This window comes from Hippichthys cyanospilos, chromosome 9, assembly GCF_059441005.1.
Source record: "Hippichthys cyanospilos isolate Australia breed blue-spotted pipefish chromosome 9, RoL_Hcya_1.0, whole genome shotgun sequence".
NCBI lineage: Eukaryota > Metazoa > Chordata > Actinopteri > Syngnathiformes > Syngnathidae > Hippichthys > Hippichthys cyanospilos.
In genome coordinates, this window is record NC_142377.1 from 3,639,217 (window position 1) to 3,665,103 (window position 25,887).

The window sequence follows — 25,887 nt, forward strand, 5'->3', positions numbered from 1 at the left end:
TTGAAATGACCAAAATATACATTTTGACTGCTAAGTCTGGTACTTTTGTACTGTTTTTTCCCCCCCCAAAAAAACGTTAAGGCTGTTGTAGGTGTTGTTAGAGGTCTGTTGTTGTAGTATGTGCTTGATTCTAAGTAGTCTTAATTTTTTTTATCTGTTTGCACTCAGCAAGTTAAGCTGTGTTGCCCTCTGTGCCAAGTTTTTGCCATGTCTTGGGTGAATATTTTAATTAATTACTTTCTTTACTCGTGATTTCAATGTTGACCAAAAATAATCGTGGTCTGTTGTCAACTGTCATGGTCTGTTGGCTTTGCGTTGAAAACAATTTTGAGTAAGCTTGAGTTAGTTGATCAGTTATAGCCTATGGATGGTGCAGTGGTTCGTTAATGATCTACCTTCAGGAAGAAATGTTTTTTTCCCTATGAAGTTGTGGCCCAAATTTTTAAACAATTCAAATTTATTTCACAGAAAAACTACACAGTGGATTTGTTTGTCTTTACAAATATTCTGGGATCTGTTTTTAGGCCCAAAACAAAATGAACTCTGCATTTTTTATTGTTTTGTATCAGTGACAAGTCAAATTCTACACAATCAGTTAACAATGAGCCAGAAAGTAAAGAAGCAAAAACAAAATACTTTGCAAGCTCAAGAAGAGGAACAAAACAGACATGTTGAAAGTAGACAAAGGAATACTCAAAGTAAAAACGGACTTTTCTGCCAAAATGGACTGTTACATCAGTGGTTGCGACACGAATAAGATGATGACAGATGCTACATGTAAGTCCATTCTATTATTTAATAAATTTTACTCGACATTTGTTTATATCTGTTCGTTTTTGGTCACATTTTGTAAATGCAGTTTGAACCTTAGACTTACTTTGTCCCTTTTATAGCACAATTTTTGGGACTCCAAACATTCCTGTTGGGACCCATAGCTTTTTAGTATTGTGAGTCGCAGGGACCAAATACTTTTCAGAGGTAAAATGAGCGTTGATAATATTATTCATAATAATAATAATAATAATAATAATAATAATAATAACATACAATAATAATGAAGACAGTGCTTCCCATAGGGAGGTACAGTATGTGGAAGCATTTTTATTTCAGTTCCTAGGTGGTAAGTGGGATGGCAGACAGGTTAGCATGTCCTCCTCACAGTTCATAGGTACAGGGTTCAATTTTGGCTCCGGCCTTCCTGTGTTGAGTTTGCTTGTTCTCCCTGGGCCCATGTGGGTTTTCTCCAGGTGAGCCGCTTTCTTCCCACAATCCCAAAAACATGCGTGGTCGGCGAATTGGACACTTAGGTGAGTATGTGAGTGTGAGCGGTCGTTTGTCTCTGTGCGCCCTACGACTGACTGGCAACCGGTTCAGGTTGTCACGCATCTACTGCTCGAAGACAGCTGAGATAGGCATCAGCATGCCAGCGACCCAAGTGAGGAGAAGCGACTATATTAAATGGATGAATGAATGGATGATATGTAAATATTCACAGTCATTTCATAAACTTCTCAACAAAAAATGGTATGTATGCGCTTCAACTTGTTTCGCTAGGGGGAAAAATGTATAATTTATATGACATCTTTTTTTTTTTTCCAGGATGACATTCATTTTTATGTCTAAAAAGAAAATGCTTGAGAATTCAAATTAAATAATATTATTAAGATGAGACTAAATGAATTTCAAAACTCAGGACTCAATCATATAAATAAACAAATAACATTACGAATACAATTACTACTCTAATAATAAAAAACTACTTTTAAGCATAGGGCAGCGACTGTGAAGAAGAAACTATTGTATATAAATACACCAATCGCTCTAAGCCAATAAAGATATTACCCTTGTTCCCTTCGTTTTCTTTTCAAAGGTACAAGTTAAAAAGCAGCCATATCAAACAGACACACACACACACACACACACACACACACATATCTCTTTTCCACTGTCTATGAAACAGGTTGTCTATTGTGGCGGCTAGCGAAGCAACAGTGGCATTTACAGAAGATGGGCTGAAGAGGAAGAGGGGAGAAGACAAAACACTCTCCCAATAAAGAGACAGAACAAGAGAAAGGGAAAAAAGGTGTAAGAAGGCTACTTTTTTTTTTTTTTTAACTTACTTCACAAAAGCGCGCTCACCTCCCACCCTTTCCACGCTGGGCTCCTTGAGGGTAGCACAAACAAAAGAAGCCTGACTCTCACAATGTGCTCCCTCTTTTAGCCCGGCACACTTTATATCCTCAGTACATTCACTGGTTCTTCTGAAGAGCACGACGTGTGCACAATGTGTGCGTGCAGATGCATGTCTGTATATAAGTGCGTGTGTGTGTATCTGTGTATTTTATGGCACTCCAAATAAGAGTGGTGGGGGTCTGTGTTTGTTGAGGGTCTTATAGGGCAAGGGGCCAGAGCGCCAAGGTGTTACTATGGAAACCCCTTTGAGCACAACAGGTGATTCTACTGGGGGCCTGTTCATCTCCACAGTGAGAAGCTACAGGAGGCCATTAGTCTTTGTGTGCGGATTTATATAACTACCTACGCCACAAACAACTTTGTGCCACAGGTCTTAACCAGCTCCAATAAGACAGAGCTCATGTCTGAAGTTGCTTGCTGACCACCTTAATCACCACGCTTTGCACACGTGGCCCCTACCCACGGACATGATAGCGCTCTTGCAAACGTACGTTCATGTGCACGTACACCCCCCCCCCCCCCCCCCCCCCACACACACACACACACACACACACACAAAAAGTAACTTTGTCATCTTCAATAATGCACCTAAAAATATCGTGAAGGGGAAATTGTTCATGGCAGTTCGTTTATATTCATTTTTAGGAAATGTCTTAGTTTTTAAATGGCAACTCTGATAAAGCACTTAAGTTAAGCTTGAGAAAAAAAATATATGCATCCGAAATGGAACCAAACCAATATCTGGTTGAACTATAAAGTGAGCAGAGCACCATGACAGGGACTCATTTACTAACCATTATTTACACAATAGACCATTGTGAATTACCATAATTCCCCAAGTACAGTATAAGACACACATGAAGGCCAAAAGTATGGATGCGTCCTATAAAAGGTATAAGATTTTTTTTTAATTTGACACCAGTCGAGGAGGAATGATCTGTCAGCCATATAAGGCAAGTTTTTACACACAGATGTGCATTTCTATGTCAGCAAAAATCTTATTTACAATAATTACCGTAATAAGACAAGCTAGAGGGTGACCATCAGCTGGCTGTAAGCAGCCAGTGCCTGTTGCCGCTAACAGCAGCTCATCATAGCAGAGGTTGCTACGGCCTTATTTTTAATAGAAGAAGCGAGCAGACTGAACCCACGTCTGGGTCCTTCCTTGTTCACACACACGGGAATATTACTAAAACTGAGAGGATCACGTAAAAGTTAATGTTTCCAGCTGATTCAATTAAGCGTGATTAGAGAACACAGAAAAATATTCCATTTGATTCATTTATTGATTGTGGTCTTATGGCATATACGGTCTTCCCTTGTTTTTCGCAGTTAATGAGGACTGGACACCCCCACCCCCCCACCACGATAAGTGAAAACCGTGTAGTTTCTCTGTCTTGTAGGCATGCTCCTTGAGCTTAATGACAGATCGCTTGGCCAATCAGGTGAGAACAGTACAACTTATTTTTTTCCCCCCTATCTGACACATCATTTTAGGTGGCCCAATAAAGGAGAGTCATCAACTTCATGTTTTCTTGCTTAAAATGTAAATTACATATTGTCTTCACTCATAATAATGTTGATACAGTATATTGCAAACATTTCTCATTTAAAATGTAGTCCTTACCAAAATTAAAAAAAAAACAAAACAAAACAAAAAAAAAACATTATTTACTGGCTTCTGATTTCAAAACAACCTCAGAGCTCATTTTACCTCAGTAAAGTTTTGGGACTTGCTATACTGAAAAATGATAGGTCCCGACAGCCGTCCCAAAAATTGCGTAGTAAAAAGGACACGATTCGATTTGGGGCTCTCCAATTCAATTCAGATTAAATTTTGGAATCAAAATTATTCAATTCAGTCAATAATGATTTCTGCTTCAATCTATTGATGTGCAAAGAAATCATCAAACAACTTCAGTCTGCTTTGCAAAACAGAATAAAAAAGGGAAAGTGTCTTTTTTTAAAAAAAAATAAATAAGTTTTGATTGTAAGAAACACACCTTCTCTCCCCAAATAACATGGACAACCACTACTCTTTGAAGTTAGCAATACATTTTATAACTTTTACATTATAAAGATTAAGATTAAACAAAAATTTAAATAAAAATTGCCCAAAATCATAAATGTTTCTCTTGGGATTTATGACAAACAAAAGATGAAAATAAACCTTTTAGAGTGAGCTTCTAAATTGTGTGTGCAAAGCATTCAACGTGTGCTAGTTTGTTCATCTCTGAGCATAGAGAGATTTATCATTCACAATTGTAACATATTGTTTAATTATGTTGAATGTTTGTGAGTAGGCATGGGACGATATCAGAATCTGACGTTATGATAACCTTGAACAAAAATATCATTGTATTGAAATGACAGCTCTAAAATGTATACATTTTGGTATACAGGTCTTTTGGTAAATATCATTTTTTTTGTAGACTATATAAATGGTTTGTTTATTGTATAAAGGCACATCAATATTTTGAAAGATGACTGATTTGATATCAGCTGCCATCGAGTGATAGTAGTTTATTTCAAATCAATTGTTCAACTATGTACATTAATAAATAGCACAATGTGGATTGAGTCACTTCACGTCAATGAAAGTCTCGTTGTGTCGGTCTAACATGATTAATTTTTGGTCAGCACGAAACCCAAACCAACTAAACAAGAACACATATACTATCGATTTGGTCTGCATGAATATGTATTAACAATAGTAGCGAGGAGCTAGCAGCAGGGACGGCAGTACACTCGCCTGACTTGTGTGCAGGAAGTTTGCTGGCACCATGGGCACATTCTGTGATATTGTGAATGTGAGTTAAAATCACCTGTTTGTTTCTTTAAGTGCCCTTTGACTGGCTGGAAAAAAGTTCCGGTTGTAGCCTGCCTTAAGACCAAGGTCAGATGGGATGAGATGTTATAATAATTAAATGTTAAATCTCGAGTATGGGATTACCAGTGTCTGTATGCAACAAAGTATTGTGTCAGATCTTAATTAAGAAAAACTAAATGTTTTAAGATTTTGCTGTGAACATTTCTTCTTGAGTATGTGTGTGCAAGAACACACACACAAAATGTATACAAATGGTATTCAAGAAATGCGTTAATGGTGCACTGTCTTTTGAAACAAGCAGAAGGAAAAGCAGTGGAAAGATATTCAACCTTGTGAGCAGTGAAGCATACAGTAGCACCCTAGCAAGCATAAAAGAGGATTGTTAAATTTATTTTGTGAAAAAAGGATCTTCAGAGTGCCTTGTGATGGTGACATGGTTTTGTGTACGTGTATTGTTGCGTACAGTATTAAGTAGTGTTTGCTTTGACATTCTTACTGTCTTGTTTGTCTTCCTCTCTCACAGCAACAAGTGAAAAGTATCAAAGACGCCTGTTGTGAAGAATAAAATGTGAACACAAAGCAACAGGAATCAAAAGACATTCCAACCAGAGTGGGGTTTTTTCCCCCCCAAAGATTAAGATTCAAACGGCAAATTCTTTCACATGTACCACCATCGATTGAAAGAAAGTGCATGAGTACTGTATCTTAAAGGTATAGTGAAGTAGCGCAGTAGTCGCCCAGCAGAGAGGTTGTGGTTTTGATCTCCGACCATGGTGACCATGTCCATCCAAGTGTCCTTGAACAGGACACTGAATGCTCAGATGCTTCTGATGCTATATCAGCAGTATGTAAATGAGTAGTTTGTAGTGTAAAGCCATTTGAACACCGTATTTTCCGCACTATAAGGCGCACTGGATTATAAGGCGCACCCTCAATTAATGACATATTTTAATACTTTTTCCATATATAAGGCGCACTAGATTACAAGGCGCACCCTCAATTTGTCATATTTTAAAACTTTTTCAATCACAATATAGTAATACTCGACAATAATAACTTAAATAATAACTCTCAATAGCATAATAACTCAATGTCAATATGACCAACCTTGTTTAATTGTAAACTCACAAAAGAAACAGGTAAATCTTACTTTATCACTTCATTCCCCATCTACCAATCCCAATCTCAATATTGATCCATATATTAGGCGCACCTGATTATAAGGCGCACCATCAGCTTTTTTTTTTTTTTTAAAAAGGCTTTTAGGTGCGCCCTATAGTGTGGAAAATACAGTATCTAAGACAGAAAAGTGCTACATAAACAAAAGTACATTTATGGTATTTGGTCCCAGTGGCCCTTTTACGTCTCATCCAGCAGAATAGGCCCCCCTGACACTTTATGTATTAGCCAAAAACTTGGACAGGGGTTTTATATTGGGCTGGCAGCTTGGTAATGTAATGCCATCTTAAGCAGCTGGCTAAAGTAAATTCTCTCCTTTCTCAACACTAGTTGTCTCTCAAGGCGGTTCCAGTCATTCCAAAATGCTGCTGCTGCCTTAACTGGTGCTTGCAACAGGAGGCAAGGATTCATATTCTATTATTTTATTTTATTTTATTTATTTCATTTTTTTTTTTATATTATGTATTGGTTTTCAAATTTTTAAATGATCTCACCCAACCTTACTTTGCTGACAGTCAGAGCTCCTAGTATTGAAGGAGGGGAAGCTCATTTTTTCTGGCCTACATCATAATTACCGTATTTCTGTGAGTACAAGTCAAGGTATTTTTTTTACTCATTGTGAACCCTCATATTAGGGGTGTCGACTTATAACCGCATAACTGAAAACAGACCAATTTTTTCCACAAATTTGAGCTTGAATAACAGTAATCTGTATGCAAAATCCAATCCAATTTATAAATAAGTAATGTCATGTCATTCACAAGGCTTAAAATGTAATTTATCTTGTATCATGTAATTTATTTTGTGCCATGTTATTTATTTTGTATCCTTTCATTTACCAGGCTTAAAATAATTTAATATACCTCTAATTCAATATTGTATGCATCTATTTGAGTGCTTGCACAAACATCGCAACAATGCACTTCCGTCACATAACACCACCCAATTGCCATAAACGAGTCTGCGTGGATAATTACTGTATTTTTCTGCTGACTTTGACACATAATGAAAAGGAAAATATGGCTTGAATAGTCTCATTCAGCCTTGTGCTTGAACAAGCCGCCATGGATGTCAGCAGGTGGGAGAAGAAACTGTATAGAAACTGAGAGCAACCTTCCATGCTCTGATCTCACAACAGCCGTCACTTGGGTAAAGAAAGTTTGGGATAATATCCCAAGTAAGATAAGCAGCAAATTTAATTTCCAATTTCCGACATTATTTTCAATAAAAAAAAACAGGCAGACTTAACCAATGTCCGAGTCCATCCTTGTTCACACACAAGAATATTTATAAAACCGAGAGGATCATGTAATAGTTATGACATCTCCAGTTGATTTAAGTCACCTCGCAGCCACCTCGGTAGAAATCTTTAAATCCCGACTAAAAACACATCTATACTCAAAAGCATTTAGTTAAATTAGCCTGTCTGCAGCCTTCTTCTTTTTTCCTGCCCCCCTCTTCCGGCCGGGAGAGGGGGCTAGCTAGATGGTGAGGGTTGACTTGACCGCCTCCATTGGGTCCTGCGCTGGTCGACCATCACGGGTTAGGAGTCTAGCCGTCTGCGGTCCACCTGGCTGGAATGCGGGATGGTTCCTGCCCAATGGCTTTGCCTGCTGTCAAGACATCACTGCACTATATAGCACAATATGTTTTCTGTAATTTATATTGTTTCTGTGTTCGGTACATGCAGCATCCACTTCAACCTGTGGGCCTGGAAGGGGGCTCCTCCCACCTGTGGTCCCTTCTGGAGGTTTCTGATTTTCCCCAAATTGGGGTTTTTGAGTTTTTCCTTCCCCTTCTGGGAGCTTTGACAGGGGATGCTGTTGTGTACCTTACATTGAAAAGATGTCTCTGTATGACCTCTTTTCATTCTGTGAAGCCCTTTGAGACTTCGGTGATTTAGGGCTATATAAATAAAATTTGATTGATTGATTGATTGATTTAAGTAAGAGTGCACTGGTTACAGAACATAGAAAGGTATTCCATTTGGGGGGACCGCGGTGACAGAAGGGTCGCCATACAGAACACACTTTGTTTTCAAACAAAGACAAAGTTGCTCGGAAGTGGTAAAGACCAGTTCAGAACCAGGGAATGAAAAATTTAGAAAATGTTCCGGAGGATGGTTTATACGTACTCCAAAAAACGCTGATTTGCATATTTCACTGTCAATCAGAGGGAACCCATCTCAAACATTTAATCATCATGCAAATACAAATAGCAACTGGCAGTCAATCAGCATCAAAGTGAGTAACTTGAAACTCAAACTGCTTTTGAAAGGTAATGCTGGTGCTCTCACCAGCCAATATTGAGCGCTTGACTGCTGCTAGCTAGTGGCTCACTCAATGTAATGGCTGTGCTAAACACTATCAAAAGGCACAGTACAATAAATGCCAGTCATTTTTAATGCTGTGAAATGGCAATTGAAAGTGATTTCACAACAAAGCTGTGTTGTTTGTATTGAGTCTCCAGCAGCAACAGTTTGTGCAATATAAATCAGCCTTGGTCACAACATGCTTCTGGGAACAACTTCAAAATAAAAGCCTTCCTGCCAAAACATAAGCATTTGTGTCCATACAATGTATGAAATGGTAACTTTTATTTGTTAAGGTATCCCCACTTTGCGCTGTGTGGTTTACTGTCATATAACAAGCATTTTCTTGTGTACTCCATTGCCTCTGCCAAAAAAAAAAAAAAAATCCTAGAGAACTTAGAGGGGAAAAATGTGCTATGCAGGGATGAGAAATCTCATGACATTGTAATATTGCAAGATCATCTCAACCATTGTTCCTGAATTTGTGTCCTCCAAAAAGTGTATTGGGTGTATTATATGTGTAATCCTTTAAAGAGAGTCATCAAAATATTTGGGGCATTTGAATGACATTGAAAGAGAAGTATAAAGTATGAAATGTTGGTTGTTGTTGTAAGTGTGAACTGTCAGCAGGTTCGTGGCATCTTTGAATGCGAAATTTTATGCAAGGGGAAAATCACAGTATGTGGTTATATTTTGTAGTTGAGAAATGGAGCTTTTGTATGACTTTTTGGATATTTGTTGTTGCATTGTGGACAAAGAGGACAAACATTTTTCTATCCACATTTATTGTCCATTATGATTTGTACCAAATTTTGAAGGTTTCTTGCTTTGCCACCCTCCTTTCTTTACATTGATCTGACCTTTTCTTTTTCTTCTATCTGGGTGAATTGAAACCTCTCACTTGGTCCTTCGAAGAGATTTAAAAAAAAAAAAAAAAAACATAGAGCCACGAACAGATGTCTTATTTGAAACAACTTTTAAATGTGTGCCACCAAAAGTCCAAAATAAAACGAGGGTTGGCGTTTCTTGTGTCAAATAATTGTGCAACTCCATGGCACTACAACCTTAGTCAGTGATGTGACATGGATAAAGTTGTTAAATCAGTTTTGATCCTTCACATTCCTTGTGATTCTCTCAAAAAGACAATGCAGTCAGAGGGTTTTATTTGAAGAGATCACAAGGCTTCCACGAACAAGGGATTGTTCTGTTTGATTGGCTAGGCCTCACACTGTGCTAAAGGACTAAAAGAGACATGCACGCTCACACGCACGCACACAATTATACACCATTGTGGTTTTCTCTGTGGACTCGTGGTTCAATAGGATTCAGAGAACAATGTCCAAAGGATATAGGGGGTCAGGATGAGAGATTAAGGGGGAAGGGGTTTTGTCTGAGCTATTGGCCTTATGGATGGGTTCGGCGTATCAAAAATGGTACTTTACATGGCACCACACAAACATATACAATAGGGCTGTCACAAATAGTTGACGCTTTCAACATCACCAAATATGTTAATAGTATTTTTCCATCGTCAACTAGATGCTTTAATATACATTTAGATTAATTTCTGCATTATTTGTTCATTTCAATCCAAGTGCATGCTTTCTTACATCGAGAAGTTCCCAACGGAAGTGTTTTCCCTCTCAATTAAAAAAAAAAAAACAAGAAAAAAAAATCAAATAAGGCACACTGGATTATAGGACACAGAGAACAAATCATGAGAAAAAATATGCGGTTTATAGTCCAAAAAAGGGGTAAATATGTCAGTTAAAAACTTTTATAAATGTTAAGGTGCAAAATTAGTTGAAAGATACCAAGACAGCAAATACTGCCGTGAAAATTAATGTAAACTGACTCTGATTAAAATGCTGATAAACCTCCAGAATTGTTATGCCAAAATGGAGGCGGGTTACCCAAAACAGTTGGAAACGAAATTAAAATAAATGAAAATACATTCACAAATACATACATCTGTGGCTGCTGAATTAAAAAGTATCCAGGGGTTTACTGCACATTCTGATGTGCAAGTTCATTATTAAGGTTGCTTTAGTCGAGTGCTTCTCAAAAAGTGCGGGTCAAATAAATGACCATGGGTAGGCCTCAATCTCATAAGATGAAGCAATGCTGTCCTGCATGTTTTCCAGGTTTCTTTCCTTGACACACGTGATTCAAATGATCAGGATCATCATCAGGCTTCTGCTGAACTTGCTGATGACCTGATGGTTTGAACCAGGTGTGTCAGGGAAAGAAACCAAGAAAACATGCAGGTTACCCGCCCTTGAGGACCAGATTGGGACACCCCGCCTATATGACAATAGAATTTCACTTGTGTGGTGTTATCGCCAAAGCTGCGAAGAGTAACTTATAGCTGCTGTATAAAGTCCTCAGAAACAGGAAACACAACAGCCTGTTGAACCATTTCAAAAAGTAGCATCCAAGAGATGATGTGGAAAGCATGAAAAGGCGGGTGGCGTTTGCACAGGCTGCTGGCATATGGCCACTATTAACTACTGATCACACACATTACAACATGGTGCAAATTAGTTTGGCGACAGCTGTTTTAACAAGCATCATAGGTGTTTTTAAATTTGTAAGCTGACAGACGGCCTATTTAAAGGGTGACAAGTACCGTAGTCTCTGTGCAGTATGATGACATGCTATGTTAACACACTAAACGAGGACCAGTGGAAGCGAAAGTGAGGGTCCATGGAGTTTTTAAATAAAATTATAGCTAAGCACGAAAAAGGCATCCAGACCATTTCCAAGACTACTGTACAATATTAAAAATGGGAAGAAAGGGGCCTTGAAAAACTTCTAAATAAATTAAATGTGCATCGGCTTTATGTTGACACAGAACCGAAGTATACAAAGAAAAGGACACTGTCCCTACTGAGAAACATGGCGGAGGCTCAGTTATCTTATAGGGTAGTGGTCCACGGCCTGATACTGTTCCAATTGCTCAACTGGTACTGGGCCGCATCAGAAATAATGATGTTTTGGAACTGATTTAGTTTAACAGTTCATTCTTTTGTGCTTTGTTTGGCTTGATTGTTGTTTTTTGGTTTCGTTGATATTACATTTTGTAGTGAGGAATGACGGTGTGACTTCACTTGAGAGCAATCACTGTCGGTGGCACACACATTGTTCTGTGAAATCTGGCCCACAACAGTCTGTATGTTGTACTTTCTTTGTAAGATTGTTGCCATTCATGATAATATGCCCGAAATTAGGGTTTTTTTGATCCAACAACTTGTGACTGTGGATAACGACATGCTAGCTAATGTTAGTTCTTATCTTCAACATGTTATATAGCGCTGCCTTGTATGCGTTTAGCTCCTTAGCTTTTGTGCCAGGTATTTCCTTTTGGTATATGATGGCATATGCAAAAGTGAAGGAAAAATCCTTTACAGCGAAACCTGCATGAGCAGAAAAATCCCCCATTGCAAAATCCATGCATTGAAACCTTCCTCATATAAAGAGAAAACAACCCTGTTGCATAATACGAAATGTTTTTTCTGCACACAGAAATTCACAACTGCGAAAACAAGCCTGCAGAAAAAGTCTAGCTTGGCTTAGAGTCGACGCGCCGGCACGCGTTTTGCAACACTTTATTCTCTGAGCAGCTTTCCCTGCTTTCCCCAGTCAGACAATATTTTCCCCATACTCTAGGTGGCGGTAAATGGACTCTACAGCATACAAACACTACTCAACAACAGAGGTAGAGAATCCTTGTAGATTCAAATTATCGAAATTCTCCCAAGACTTTTTAAATTTAAAACAGACTCATCCCTCTCTAACTTGGTGCTTGCTCACCAGGAGTTGTTTACAGTATTTAGATCATGCTATTCCTTTTCAGATAATTCATAAAGAGTTTTCTTTTTTAAACCAGCGAACAACCAATAGTTCGTCTGCCATGTTGTCTGCTCGTAAAGAAATCCCGCAAGACACGCGTTGCTGAAAATGTTACGCGTGGACTCTGTGCGGAGGGGTGTGGTTGCTAAAATAATGTCATTTGATGCGCGTATCATTTCATTCACGTATGTGTCAAGCTTAAACCAAGCTTAACACTTGAAGACAGGATAAAAGTAATAAAGATGAAAGATGGAGGAAGCAAAGTGAAAGACATTATGCAATAAATTGACGTGATTATGAAAATGAACTTTTTTTTTTCCTTTTCATTTACGTATGTGTCAAGCTTAAACAAAGCTTAACACTTGAAGACAGGATTTCTATGGAAATCGTAAAGGAAGCAACAGTGATGCGCAAATTATTTCTGAAATATCCCTACCTCTAACAAAAGCACTTTACGTTCTAAAATTGATTCTCAAATTGTCATCTTGATACTTTTTGATGCTTCTGTCACTCAAGGTAATAAAAAGTATCAACACGAACAGTGATAGGTAACTCAACTAACTACTGATTAATGATAATAAATGTGAGAACCTTTGCTTGGTACTTGCATAGTGTAAACACAGAGGCATGTAACACTTGTCCAGTCAGTTAGTCACTGTCTCAGACATATACACAATGGCAGAGTGTAAAGTGAGTCATATGTGGAGCTATTGTAGATACATTTTGTGAGGTTTGTGGAAAAACTAGTTGTGGCAACAGAACAATCCTTGCAAAACACCTCAGGTTAAACCACAACACATAATGCAAAGCATTTAAAATGAGGCAGAATCAGGGACTGAAGAGGAACACACCCTCCTTGCTGCAGGCAGGTCCAGGTACATATCCAAAAAAGCTTTAAGCAGATAGGACTGAAGCTGTTTCAATGTTCAAATTTAGAAATAAGTAAAATTTATGCAATAAGTAAAAATATGAATAAAAGCTTAATTGAAAAGCTTCACAATTTTAGCCGGGCAGAATGTTTATTTCTAAAGCAAAATCACAGGCAAAACGTGCCTATCATTTATCAAGCAAAATTTCCTCAAGAATTTATTAATTTAAAGTGGATTCCATTGATGAAATGTCCATAAATCATGCAGAGGAACTGCAACAAAACAGCCATGGTGTGAAATGTGTAAAAGAAAGGTTGGATAAGAAATAACAACTACAAATGCAGGAGGTGCTGCATTTACCATTGTCCATAGCTATAACAAACAAGGCAACCTCCATATTCATGCCACCCCCCATGTAATATATTGATAACTAGACCTACAATTATGTTTAATATATTTGGTTAAAAAAATCAATAATATTCATAGCAACAACAAAAATAAGTTATTTTTACGAGTGTCAATGGTAATAGACCAATTACTTACTGAGCCAATTATCTGTGCCGATATACAGTATTTTGATGGGATTATTTATTTATACGTTCTTTCATTTAAAATTTTCAACTTCATAAAATGGGTCTGAAGTAGGGATGGGGACTGATTAAATGCCCCCCCCATTCTGATTCCACTCTCGATTCTGTTTAACAATTCGAAGGGAGTATAAACTGGTAGATTAGCATTCACTTTGTTGTATGTCTCTGGCTTGGTGACGCCCACCAATGTTGATTGGTTCAGTTTACTGTCTGTATTTTTAATGGATTTTTGGGCTCCAGTCCACTCACTGAGCATCTGCCCTTTGTATAGGTTGGCCAGTCCAGTCCTGATTGTATTTGTTAATATTAACATACATGTTCACAAGTAACATAGCCTTAGGAACCCAAGGGTGGGGTCTTAGAAGGCTACTCGGGGTTGAGAATCTTTGTCATCTCATAAATATATTGCATAACGGTGATGAGTGAAAAAAAATAAATAAAAGATGCAAATTTAACATTCTTTGACTTAACCTACAACTGAACTAATTTACCTAGCAAAATCCAGAGTTATCGATTGTGGCCAATGGGTGCGACCACTTTGCTAAAAACAAACTAAAGTTACTAGATGAGACGAGCCACAAATCCAACTAAACAAAATGTCTCACAAAGTTGAGTACACGAGGAGATGAGATTTTTACAAAATTTGAAATTTCAAAACATTTTCTCCTTATTGAGCAGACTGCAGGAAATTAACAACCAAGAAGGCAAACGTAAACAAACAGGAAAGTCAATTTTGTCACAGGCTCATTTTCAGGTGAATCTGAGATAGTTTAACAAAAATGCTCATGTTAGGTGTTGTGGTTGGTGTGATTTTCTTGTAATGCTTACAAAATGTCTTTGTCTTATCCACCGCAAATGTATCACCCTTTCCTTAAATTAAAAAAAAAATACCACATTTAAAATATAACCAGAATGCTCTTGCAAGCCGATATATAGCACTCAAGCACTGCAGTGGCTAATAAATGGTGTTTTAGAAAAATCAGTAAATAACTTACTTTCATAAACGCCCCCTTGAAATGAGCACTTATATGACAACGCTCCCTCTTTCAATGCCATGTTGAAGGAACTGGACACAGTTTGTCCATTCAAAATGACTATGCACATATACCTAAGAATGTCAAAAAACGTGTAAATCTGCTCTGAAATTGTATGTAGACATCTCTACTGGATGGCACGGTGTAAGAGTGGATAGCATGTCTGCCTCACAGTTCTGATGTCGCTGATTCGCTTTCGGTTGTGTTTGCATATTCACCCCATATCCGCATGAGTTTTCTAACCGTACTCTGGTTTACTCCCACAATCCGCAAAAAATGCATGATAGGTATATTGGACAATTCAAATTGCCCTTGGGTTAGGGCTGCAGGATTATTTCCGAAATAATAATCACGATTATTTTGGTCAAAATTGAAATTGCAATTATTAATCACAATTATTTATCATAATTGGTCAAACGTCTATTTATTGCACTTTTTTTTTAAACAAGCAGTCTATAAACAAGGCTTGACGCATAAAAATAATAAACTACATAGTAAAAACTTGGCACAAAAGGCAACACAGGTAACTTACATGCTGAGTGCAAACCAATGAAAAAAATGAAGCTTACTTCGAACCAAGCACATACTACAATGGGCCCGTAACAACACATACAGCTTTAAAGTTTTTTTGCAAGGTATCGAACTCCAGTCCTTGAGAGCCGGTATCCCGCATGTTTTTGAACACACTCTCTCTAAAACACACCTGATTCAAATGATTAGGATCGTTTAAGCTCCTGCAGAGCTTGCTGATAAGTTAATAATTTGAATCAGGTGTGTTGGGGAAAGAAAGCCGAAAAACATGCAGGCCACCGGCCCTTAAGGACTGGAGTTCGACATCTATGACGTACACCATCATGTTTAATGCAGGTGATGAGAGTGCAATTAGCAATCATGTCCACTGGATGGCATCTCAAATGGTGGATGTCAGTTGTCATTTATAACTGCCTGCCCCGCAACTATAGAAGACCATTTCATTAACATGTCTAAATTACATCTGTCTGATAAGAATGCAAATTTGGTCTGCATTCATCGGTTACCTGAAACGCATTCCAGCATGCTCTCATCAGCAGGAAACCTGAAACCAGGACTAAGAAATGGAGCAACTACAAATAAATCTCTGGTAAAGTCAGTTGTGTTATAGTCATGAATAACAAATTGTATATTGAGCCAACTTAGTTTATTCACACAACTGAATATAGTTCTCCACTGCTTGGTAGTGCTGTAAAGTGCCTATTGCCACATGGACTGCAGGATGATTGCAGTTAGTACTACTGGTTAGTTAGTAACCTAGCTAAGGCAAAATGATGATTGCTGAAAAGCTTTCTACAAAACACAAATATCAAATGAATAAAGGAGACAAGATGGTTAGACTCTTTACGACTCTGGAATTGCCCATGTTGAGTGGCCAGGGCAGTTGTGGTCACAATAAGTACGTATAGCCCGCGGCTCTGTGAAATTATGTTAGGGTTTGCCGGGCTGAATGAGAGATTCGGCTCCCTCCACCTTCAGAAGAGGCAGAGGGGTGTTGACTATTGTTTGCGCCTATGCACCAAACAGAATCAGTTTAGAGAGTTTGATGCTAGAGAGGGCCTTCTCTGAGATCTGCTGAGGGACTTCAGTGATCATGGGTTAGGGTTAGGATCATGGGCAATGACAGTGAGGATGACCCCCCCCCGAACTCATTGAAAGTCCACACAAAAAGCATCTTAAATTACGTGTGAGTTTTGTTTGTTTTTTTTTTTTTTTTAATGGAAGAATTTTAGTATAAACATCATTTTACATACAGACCTATGCCAATGTTCACTCCAATCAAGTGCCCTTTTAATTATCTGGCTAACTATCATTTACTGCCATTTTTTTGTTTTTTGTTTTGTTTTGAAACAACCAGAATGTGACAATGATTATTTCACTGTTGGTAAAGGAGAGAAAAGTGGAAAGGCAAGATGATCATCAGCTACTAATAAAGTTGGCTTACTTTGGACCCATTTGTCTACTCCACCTCTAATAACATGGCTACATTCCTATTACATACCTCCAATCCTATGAGTGCAAAAAATTTGTGTTGTTTTTTTTCCCTAAGTTTTTAAATGTTTATAAGTTATCATATTTTTTCAATAATATAGTTAAATTATGATAGAAGTAGAAACATTCTCTTTATTCTTAACAAAAAATGAACAAAAACAATCATTAGAACCAAGACAATTAACACATCTAAACTCGCTATACCCTTCTTAAATGGGGCTTAATGTCTTTACTACAAAACCCTACTACATTAGCGTACCCATTTTGAAACATTATTTAATTATTAGTCATTATTGATTATATTAATGTTGATACTAAAGTGTTGGTGTGGGATGAAAGAAAAGTTGAGGATAAACTCAATGTGAAAGGGGAGGTTAATTTAGGTTTGAGGGGCGAGAACGTTTTGCATCACCCCTTAGCAAGAGTCTTCTGACATGCGAGGACTATATCACAAAAGTCCAAGTGCTGTCCTTTAGAGCAGCGGCTCTCAAAGTGGGGTTTGCTGACCCCCAGGGGTCTGTGGCCTGACATGAGGGGGTCCGTGAAATAATTTACAGTATATATATTTGTAAAAGTATTCATGACTCTCAAATAAATCAATCAGTTTAATATATCCATAAAACTGTAATCATTTTTACATTTGTCAAAATGTGTTTTGTGTGTGCAACTGCTTTCTGGTGCGGTGATGGGGGTCCTTAGAAAAACATGCTTTCTAAAAGGGGTCCATAGTTCCAAAAGGTTAGAAAAGCCCTGCACTACGGGGCCTATCCAGCTAGTCTTTCATGCAATCTTTCCTCAAATCACCTGAATCAAATGATCATGATCATCAGCAGGCTTTTGCAAAGCTTGCTGATGAGCAGATAATTGGAATCAGGTGTGTTGGGAGGACGGAAACATGAAAAACAAGCAGGTAATAGCCCTCGAGGACCAGACTTAGTCACCCCTGGACTATGTAAAGCTGAAGAAAGTTTACATCGCTATATAAACACAAAGAGCTATTAATAAGACCAGAATATCCCCTAGCCTGAAATTCAATAACATCTATGGGAAACCAAGCAGAAGTTTAAGTGTAACTTGATAATGGAGGACTTGGAAATCATTCATTCAACTACTAGTAAACCCAAATTATCATGACCCTCATTCAAAACTGTGAAGGCAAGGTGCGAGCCTCAAATTCTGACCAGATTCAGAAGCCCAAAAAAAACAAAAAAAAAGACGTGACAAGACCTTACGCTATACACACACGTTTGGCCCTTCTGAACCGATCGTCAAAAAAAGAAAAAAAAAACTGATAATTTATAAAATTTTAAGAAACGGTTTTATCTGAAGTTTGAATCAAATTAATTGAAGAGAGAAGAGAAACTGTGAAGTAGTGATCAACGTGACACTCACCAGACAGTCGCGGTGCGTTCTAAACTCCTTTTAATTAAAAAAAAAAAAAAGCCAAGCAAAACTTCCGTCAACCTCCCCTTTCTTTTTATCCCTCCGAGCCGAGCTGTTGAAGGCGCCTTGGTTCATACACGCAGGTTGTTAAGTCCGGTTCTTCCTCCGACTAGGATATTGGCAGTCGGCGTCAAGATCACAGTGTCACACCGCGGCCGCAAACGTGCATGAATGTTGGCGGAAAACACGCCGTCCTCCTCTCTTCGGCAGCCAACCTGGCTTCGCAAACGGTTTGCCGCGGCCCACAGCTCACCTCCCACTTAAAGGGCGAGAGTCTCGCTCCTGGGTGAGGTTGTGGGGACAACCAGCGGGGGGGGGAGAAAGAAAGAAACACCGGGTCGATCAAGCACTGGCTTCAGGTCACGTATACCCGCGTTAGAGAGTTGGTACCTATCACTATTTCCTTTAAACCAGGGATGTTAAACATATTATAATCGCGGGCCGAATTGTAACTGACCGAGGGTCATTATCACGGTGAAATCAATTTTAAATATAATCATCACATCTTTATCTAGTTTTGAAGTGAGAGGCCAACAAAAAATGTTCCAAAGGGGAATTGGGAATTAAAATTGCTTGTTGTTTTTCCAAAAACCTATTTTAAAGTAGAAGAAATTTTGCAAATTTGATATTTAGTCAGAACCTTGAAGTCCTAATTAGCATTTCGCAGACCACAAAAATGATACGGCCCCCTGGTCTGGAGTTTGACACGTGTGCTTTAAACCAATTCAGCTCCATATTGCCGTAGTCCATCACTTCCGTTTAGGATACTTAACAGTGCCTACCAACAGCATCAATAGGTTTTTATGGACTATGTTTCCTATATGTGAGCGCCTCTGGCAACAGAGTCCACATAGGTCAAAAATGAAAATTGGGCTCTAGATATACCTATATGCTAATTGTACATGGACCTCCTTTTAAAAATTATGTATAATGCACTTAGGAACTTCAAAGACTGATGAAGTTACAGCATTTGGAATGTTGCCAGGTTGGATTAGCTTTGAGAAAATCGCGTTCAAAGTTTTGGCACATACATCTTTCAAAATTCTATAGTAACCCATTGACCTCAAACTTTCAGGTGCTGACTGGAAAGTAAATTCTAATAACAGATCAAGACACAATCAGAGCTTTTAACGCTTTAAAAGCTGTAAAGGTTTGACCTCTCAAAAAAGAAAATAGGGCAAAGTTTGTGAATTTTGTCCCCAACCCTAAAATAACTGAAGATCCCATTAAGCTTGTATTTCACCTCATGAGGCATTATTTGTCAGAGTTCGGTCGTTTTATTTTTACGTCTTGTGTGTGTGTGTGTGTGTTAATAATTTTGTGTCACAAGATTATTTGCTGTGTCCTGTGATGAGATAATTTATTGATATTTTATCATGGATGAAATGCATTCGGTCACGGAAAAAAATCATTTCTTTTATGGTTCACCAAATCATTTCAACCATGCGCTTTAGGGTCCTGGGGGAAGACCAATTGATCTTTTCATTTTAGATTTTATTTTCATCCCACTTAATACAGCACAAAGTGGATTTATGGACTCTGCCACATACCTGTACTCATACAGTTCATTTGTCATAGACCTTTGTGGTATTTTCATCATCAGTAAACGTTGCATGAAATGAAAAGTGATCAAAGCATCATTTACAGTACATTATTACATACAAGGTATTTGAAATAAATCCACTAAATCCTGGCTCGCTATGCTGTCAGTCTCCTTCAGCAAGAGACGCTGTCACGTTCCGTTGGTTTTGTTTTATTGTGGGTTTATTTTGTTAAGTTTCAATTTCATTCAGTTGTAGGTTCATGTTGTCCCCCCACGTATGTCATTAGTATGATTTTGTCCTCACGTCTAGGTTACCTGCCAATCAAGTTCCCCTGTCGTTCGCGGTTATTGTCCTGTCTTAGTGTCATGCTGCTCGATAGTCCTGCTGCTTCTAGTCCACGTTTTCCTGTGTCTGAGTTACCCCCTCAAGTTTCGCGTATCTACCTTTGCTGTTTTTTTGTGAGTTAATTTGTACACTACCTTTTATCGATTTGTTCCTGTTGGTCCTTTTCTTCAGTCCCACCAGTATTTTAGACAAAACCTTCCTGCCTTCCTGTATTTTTGGGTTCCCCTCCTTCCACACATCCACTTCCATGCCTCTACGTGACAGATGCTCTGCTAGCATGTAACGAAAGAAGCATTTAATAGCCTCATATTTGTGACACAACTTGCTTTAGTGCATTAAAAAAATCCAATCAGACTCATTAAAAAAGGAGAGCGGATAATTATCTATACTGCGTCAGGATAAGCAGTTTGGATGATTGTCATGGATGACGAACATTCACCTGGATCCCATGACAGCAACATTGTAAACAACACAGTCCTATGTAGTTCAATCTTTTGTTTGACTTTTGCAGGGGAATAAAAATACGGTTTATTTTCAATGTTTATTAGGTACTTATTCAGGCAGTTTCCCTGATTCATGCTTGCTACATGCATGCTACAAGTAAGTTAAAAAGTTGCATTAGTATTATCCACTGTATTTATTTTCATACACTTTCACTGCAATTTTAACCTTTTGGCTCATGGGAGATGAAAATAGAGACCAGAATGAGAACATATTTTGAGTTCTGTTTTTGTCATTTATGAGAAACTTCCATTCACCGACACGTGAACCTTTTGTCGGGTGATTCAATTGAGAAGAAAGAAAAGACCACATCCAAATGTTTCAGTGATCATATTCAGTTATTCTCTCTCTCTCTCTCCCTCTCTCTCTCTCTCTCTCTCTCTCTCTCTCTCTCTCTCTCTCCCTCTCTCTCTCACTCTCTCTCTCTCTATCTATCTATCTATCTATCTATCTATCTATCTATCTATCTATCTATCTATCTATCTATCTATCTATCTATCTATCTATCTATCTATCTATCTATCTATCTATCTATCTATCTATCTATCTATTTGTGGGAAAAATATCTCAAGAAGTGTCATTTGGTGAAGGTTAGAAATTACCATTGATTCAAAACAAGCACTACAATGTTTTAGTATTGTCTTTATAAACTAAACGGATTTAAACATAAGATACTTTTGTCTAATTTCCTGATGTAAATCTGCATGGTTAGCCTATATAATGAAACAAACCTCCCTTTCAAAGACGAGGAAACTGAGCCGATGTAGTGACGCGTTGCAGCGGAGGCAGACAGCAGAACGATGACAGATTGTTTAGCATGTCTGACACATAAGGCAGAGGTGGTGGGTTTGACTCCGGGTCAGGCCTACCTGTATGGAGTTTGCATGTTCTCCCCAGGCCTGTGTGGGTTTTCTCCAGGTACTCTGGTTTTATCCCACATTCCTAAAACATGCATGGTCAATCAATCAAAATTACGTATGAAAGCACATTTTATGTAAAAGTTGTTGTTCTTACTGGCTAGCTCAGTGGATAACATTAGTGACTTTGAATACTAGAAGAGAGTGTGGTGGCATCCAACAAGGTCCCTGGGCACAAACCTTTATACTGTAATATCCATTATCCTCACAAGGGTCCTGGGCACACTATAAGATAACTCTAATGAGCCATACAATTAATGATAAAGTCATATCACCTCAGAAATTGTGTTGGGGAAACAGGTGACTGGTGAGAAATTGGCTACTGGACCAAGAGCAAGATCCTACTTATCAGGTCCCAAAACCAGAAACTGATATACAGTACTGCATATGGTTTGGTTTTGTTGGTTGTAAGTGTACATGTGAGTGCCTCAGCTTGGGTTATGACCCTACTAGAAACTCTGTCAAGTGTTCTTATTGTGTATAACAACTGACAGTGCTTCAGCAACTGAGTTTCGGCTTGACTTTACGATACTGTACTGAAATCACATTGTTTTTTTTCCACTTCACTCAAGCAGCAGTATATATCAGGCTCCCTCATTACTCAAATTTTGAATGGTCATCCAAAAAATGACCATGCCACTTAACACATTATTAGGCCTGTACTGAAAAAAATACGTTGCCAAGTTTTTGTACAAAATAAAATAATCTAAATCCAAGTAGTTTTATTTTAAAGTAGACATCACATTGATTTTAAAATACAAATTCAGGTAGACTACACAGCTATTTTAAAACTCTAGCTGGAGCCAGATAATCTTATTTTGTGCAATCACTTGACAAAATAAAATGTAGGAAATTAAGCACAACATCTCAATGTACATTAAACTTTCACAGCCTTTTTGTTGACCCTGCACTGCTGGCAACAACAAAAGAGACTTTGATAATTCAATAATAAAGATTAGATGCCTTGGTAGGATTTTACCGAAACAACAACAACAGTCAACGGTATGAATTATAAAATGATAATCAGTAATACTGATGAAAATATGGTACAAGGACTGGTGGATATCTGCCAAAAAGGCTTGAGCAGACAGGATTTTTTGTCAAAATGAGTTGACACATTTGACGACCATTTCACACATGAAGTAGTCTGGTCCAGGCAAGGGTAAGAGGCCGAAACTCTCGCTCTTTGTGTCTGCTGCTAGTAGATGGATACCATGTGAAGTAATGTGTGTAATGATTTAATCTAAACCTGGGTACACTCAAAAGTTTCTTACAAAAAAAATGTTGCATCTTGTAGCAGAAGAGAGTGTTACAGTTTTTACCCCTTCCCTCCAGCGGTATACATAAACCTATGGATGTGGTCTTCAACATCATATAGATTGTTCATTCCTGCTCTATATAATGGATGAGCATAGCAAAATGTATTCAATTGTATTCAAAGAAAAACATGCATACATCCAACCATCTGTGTTCCCAACGCACCTGGGCAAACCTGTTGTTTTTTGATAAAATCAAGGTTGAACTTCATGTATGAGGCTTTAGAGACGTTTTTCTTGAGTTGTAGCTTTAGTGAAGGTGGAGGGACTGATAAAAGATAGTTTTGGCAATAAAAGCTTCATACATCTGCAAGAAAGCTAAAGCTGAAGAAGTATGGCAACTTTAAACGTGACGTTGACTTGTAGCATGCACAAATCAAGCAGCTCCCTGACAAAGTCCCTGCATTTTTTCACTCTTTCTTGTCAACTCTAGTTTAGATGCACTCAGTGAAATTTGAGCTGAAGACCACACAGATGCCTACTTAGTGACTTTATTGCTACTTCTGAGTTGGGAAAAACTTGTGGCAGACTGGTAAGCATGACTACCTCACGGAGCACACCAGTCTTTGTGTGTGGAGTTTGCATGGTCAGCCTGTGCTTGTGCTTGGGTTTTCCCAAGGTACTCTGGTTTCCTCCCACATTCCATGCATGGTATGTATTTTGGACACAACAAATTGTCCATAAGTGTGTTTGTGGGTATGAATTGTTATTTGTATTTGTGTGCCCTGAAATTGATTGGCAACCAAGTCAGAGTGTACCCTGCCTACTGCTCGAAAAAACCTGGGATAGGCTCCAGGATGTCAGCGACCCATGTAAGGTTAAGCGGTTACAACAATAGATGGATGGATGAAAGCCAGGGAGGCTGAGGAGTGTGATCCCTCTGTGGTTGGAACATACCCTTTGCAACCTTTGAAGCTTTGTAGGGATGTACAAAACCACATTCATAAGTGTATGTATACCATCTTTAAAAGGAGGACCACCGCCCCAGAAATAGTGTCCCCGATGTACACTCAGTGTTGGTGAGGCATGTCTGCCAGAAAAGCTGTGCAACTTCCGGAGCCTTTAGTAACCCCGGAGCCTTGCCACTGAGGAGCTTTTTAACTACATTCGTGTCTTCAACCCTAGATATGGAAGAGCCTAACCCAAAGCCCCCAGACTTTGCTTCCTCAAAAGGATGTGGTGTTGAGGAGGTTTTCAGCAGCACCCCATCTTCACTGTCTACAGCAGACATGTCCAAACCCGGCCCTTGAGGCCCACCTATCATGCATGTTTTTGAAGTTTCTGTCATCCAATGCAGCTGATTCAAATGATCAGGTTTGTTGTCAGGCTTCCGCTGAGCTTGCTGATGAGATGATCATTTGAATCAGGTGTGGTAGGAGGACAGAAACGTCCAAAACATGCCAGATAGGCGGTCCTCGAGGACTGGGTTTGGACATGCCTGGTCTACAGTGTTAATGGTGCACTGCTTTGCTTCCCTCTCTTGAGACATTGTATGGAGGACCAGAATTTCCCCCAAAATGTAAAAAAAAAAACAATGGCAGTATAAGCATAGTTAGCCAGATAATTAAAATGACCCTTTTTGGTTTGAACATTTTAATAGGTCTGTATATAAAATGATGTTTGTCCTGAAGTTCTATAAAAAAATGAAATAAAAACTCATAACTGATTTTACTGGCATTGCCAGGAGGAGGACCTCTCTAGCACTGACTCTAACAACTCCAAAAAAGGGGATTTTTCTGAACTGATTCTGTTTGGTGCATAAGCACAAACAACAGTCAAGTTGTTTTTGCTCTGGCTACTCCCTGGTACAGATAGTTTTCACTGAGGTTATGGGCTTACATGATCTTGTGAGCCAGCAACATTATAACAGGCTAGCACACAGAGTCTTTGTTGCTGCCCATCGTGTTTAAAACAAGTTAATCAATTTATATATTAATTTTAATGGAAAATGGTGTCCTCCTCTTTCTCTAATGATATTTTTGTAGAGAAGACACTTGGATGCTTGAAAGATCAAAAGACCTTGGAGCTGTGAATGTTAAAATTTTGTTTGAATTGAATTACAAATATTTGCCGGTGTCCAGATTTTATGTTGATATTCATGTAAGTTCTGAAGTATGATGGGTTCACCTATCGTCATTAAAAGGCAACAAGCTACATGTAGCCTAAAAACTTGCACTAGCATGTTAACTACAATAACAAGGTTGAGTAAGCTTTTTGACACACTTTAAATACAATTTCAACTTTTGGGCTGCAGTTGGAAGAAAACTAGAGATGATGATGGGATTCACCTTCAACAATATGGTCAAAATACACTTTAGCCTACTTTGTCCGTTATAAAGCTTTCCAATTTATCCTTGCAATCCTGTTTCTTCTGTTGTTTCACTCATTTCCTTTGTTCACATACGCAATGAGGTTTTCCTCAGGAGCTGCTTTTGATATCCTCGTTCACCTTATTGGTGCACCTGTGAACGATGCATGTGTGTACCCATGTGAAGTGTTGAATGACCTGCGAATGTTTGTTAGACCCAGAAAACAGTCACTGGGTTGAATGGCGTGGTTCCTAGACGTCATGTGAATATTATGAATATTATAACGGATATGAATACTGGATGAATATTATAACCCTTCTCCAAAGTGACACTTTTGAGTCCCAAAATTTTGTAATTTTATTCTGGTTTATGTTTCAATTTTTGACAGGAGTGTTAAATAATTGGGTGGCAATGTGAAATGCATTTTGTCTCCAGTCAAATACGTTTCCTCGCACATTCCAAACAGACAAATAAGAAACCATATGTCCATTAATAGAGATAATGAAATAAGGTCATAACACAGTAAAACAGCAACAAAAAAGATAGAGATGGAGCTCAGCAATGCACTTTATTGTTGACAAAATCTCTCTCTAGAGTGTTTCCATTCCTTAAGCAAAGCATAAGAACACATT

The 25,887-nt window shown here is 38.4% G+C and overlaps 1 protein-coding gene across 1 annotated transcript in view; it reads right to left on the bottom strand.

Moving 5' to 3' along the window:
- The window catches only part of sox13 (SRY-box transcription factor 13), a 51,193-nt gene extending 32,703 nt beyond the window's left edge, over nucleotides 1–18,490 (bottom strand). The window contains exon 1 of the mRNA XM_088423287.1: nucleotides 18,273–18,490. The gene's annotated coding sequence lies outside the window, so the exon portion shown is untranslated. The remainder of the gene's footprint in view (nucleotides 1–18,272) is intronic.
- Between the last annotated feature and the right edge of the window lie 7,397 nt (nucleotides 18,491–25,887).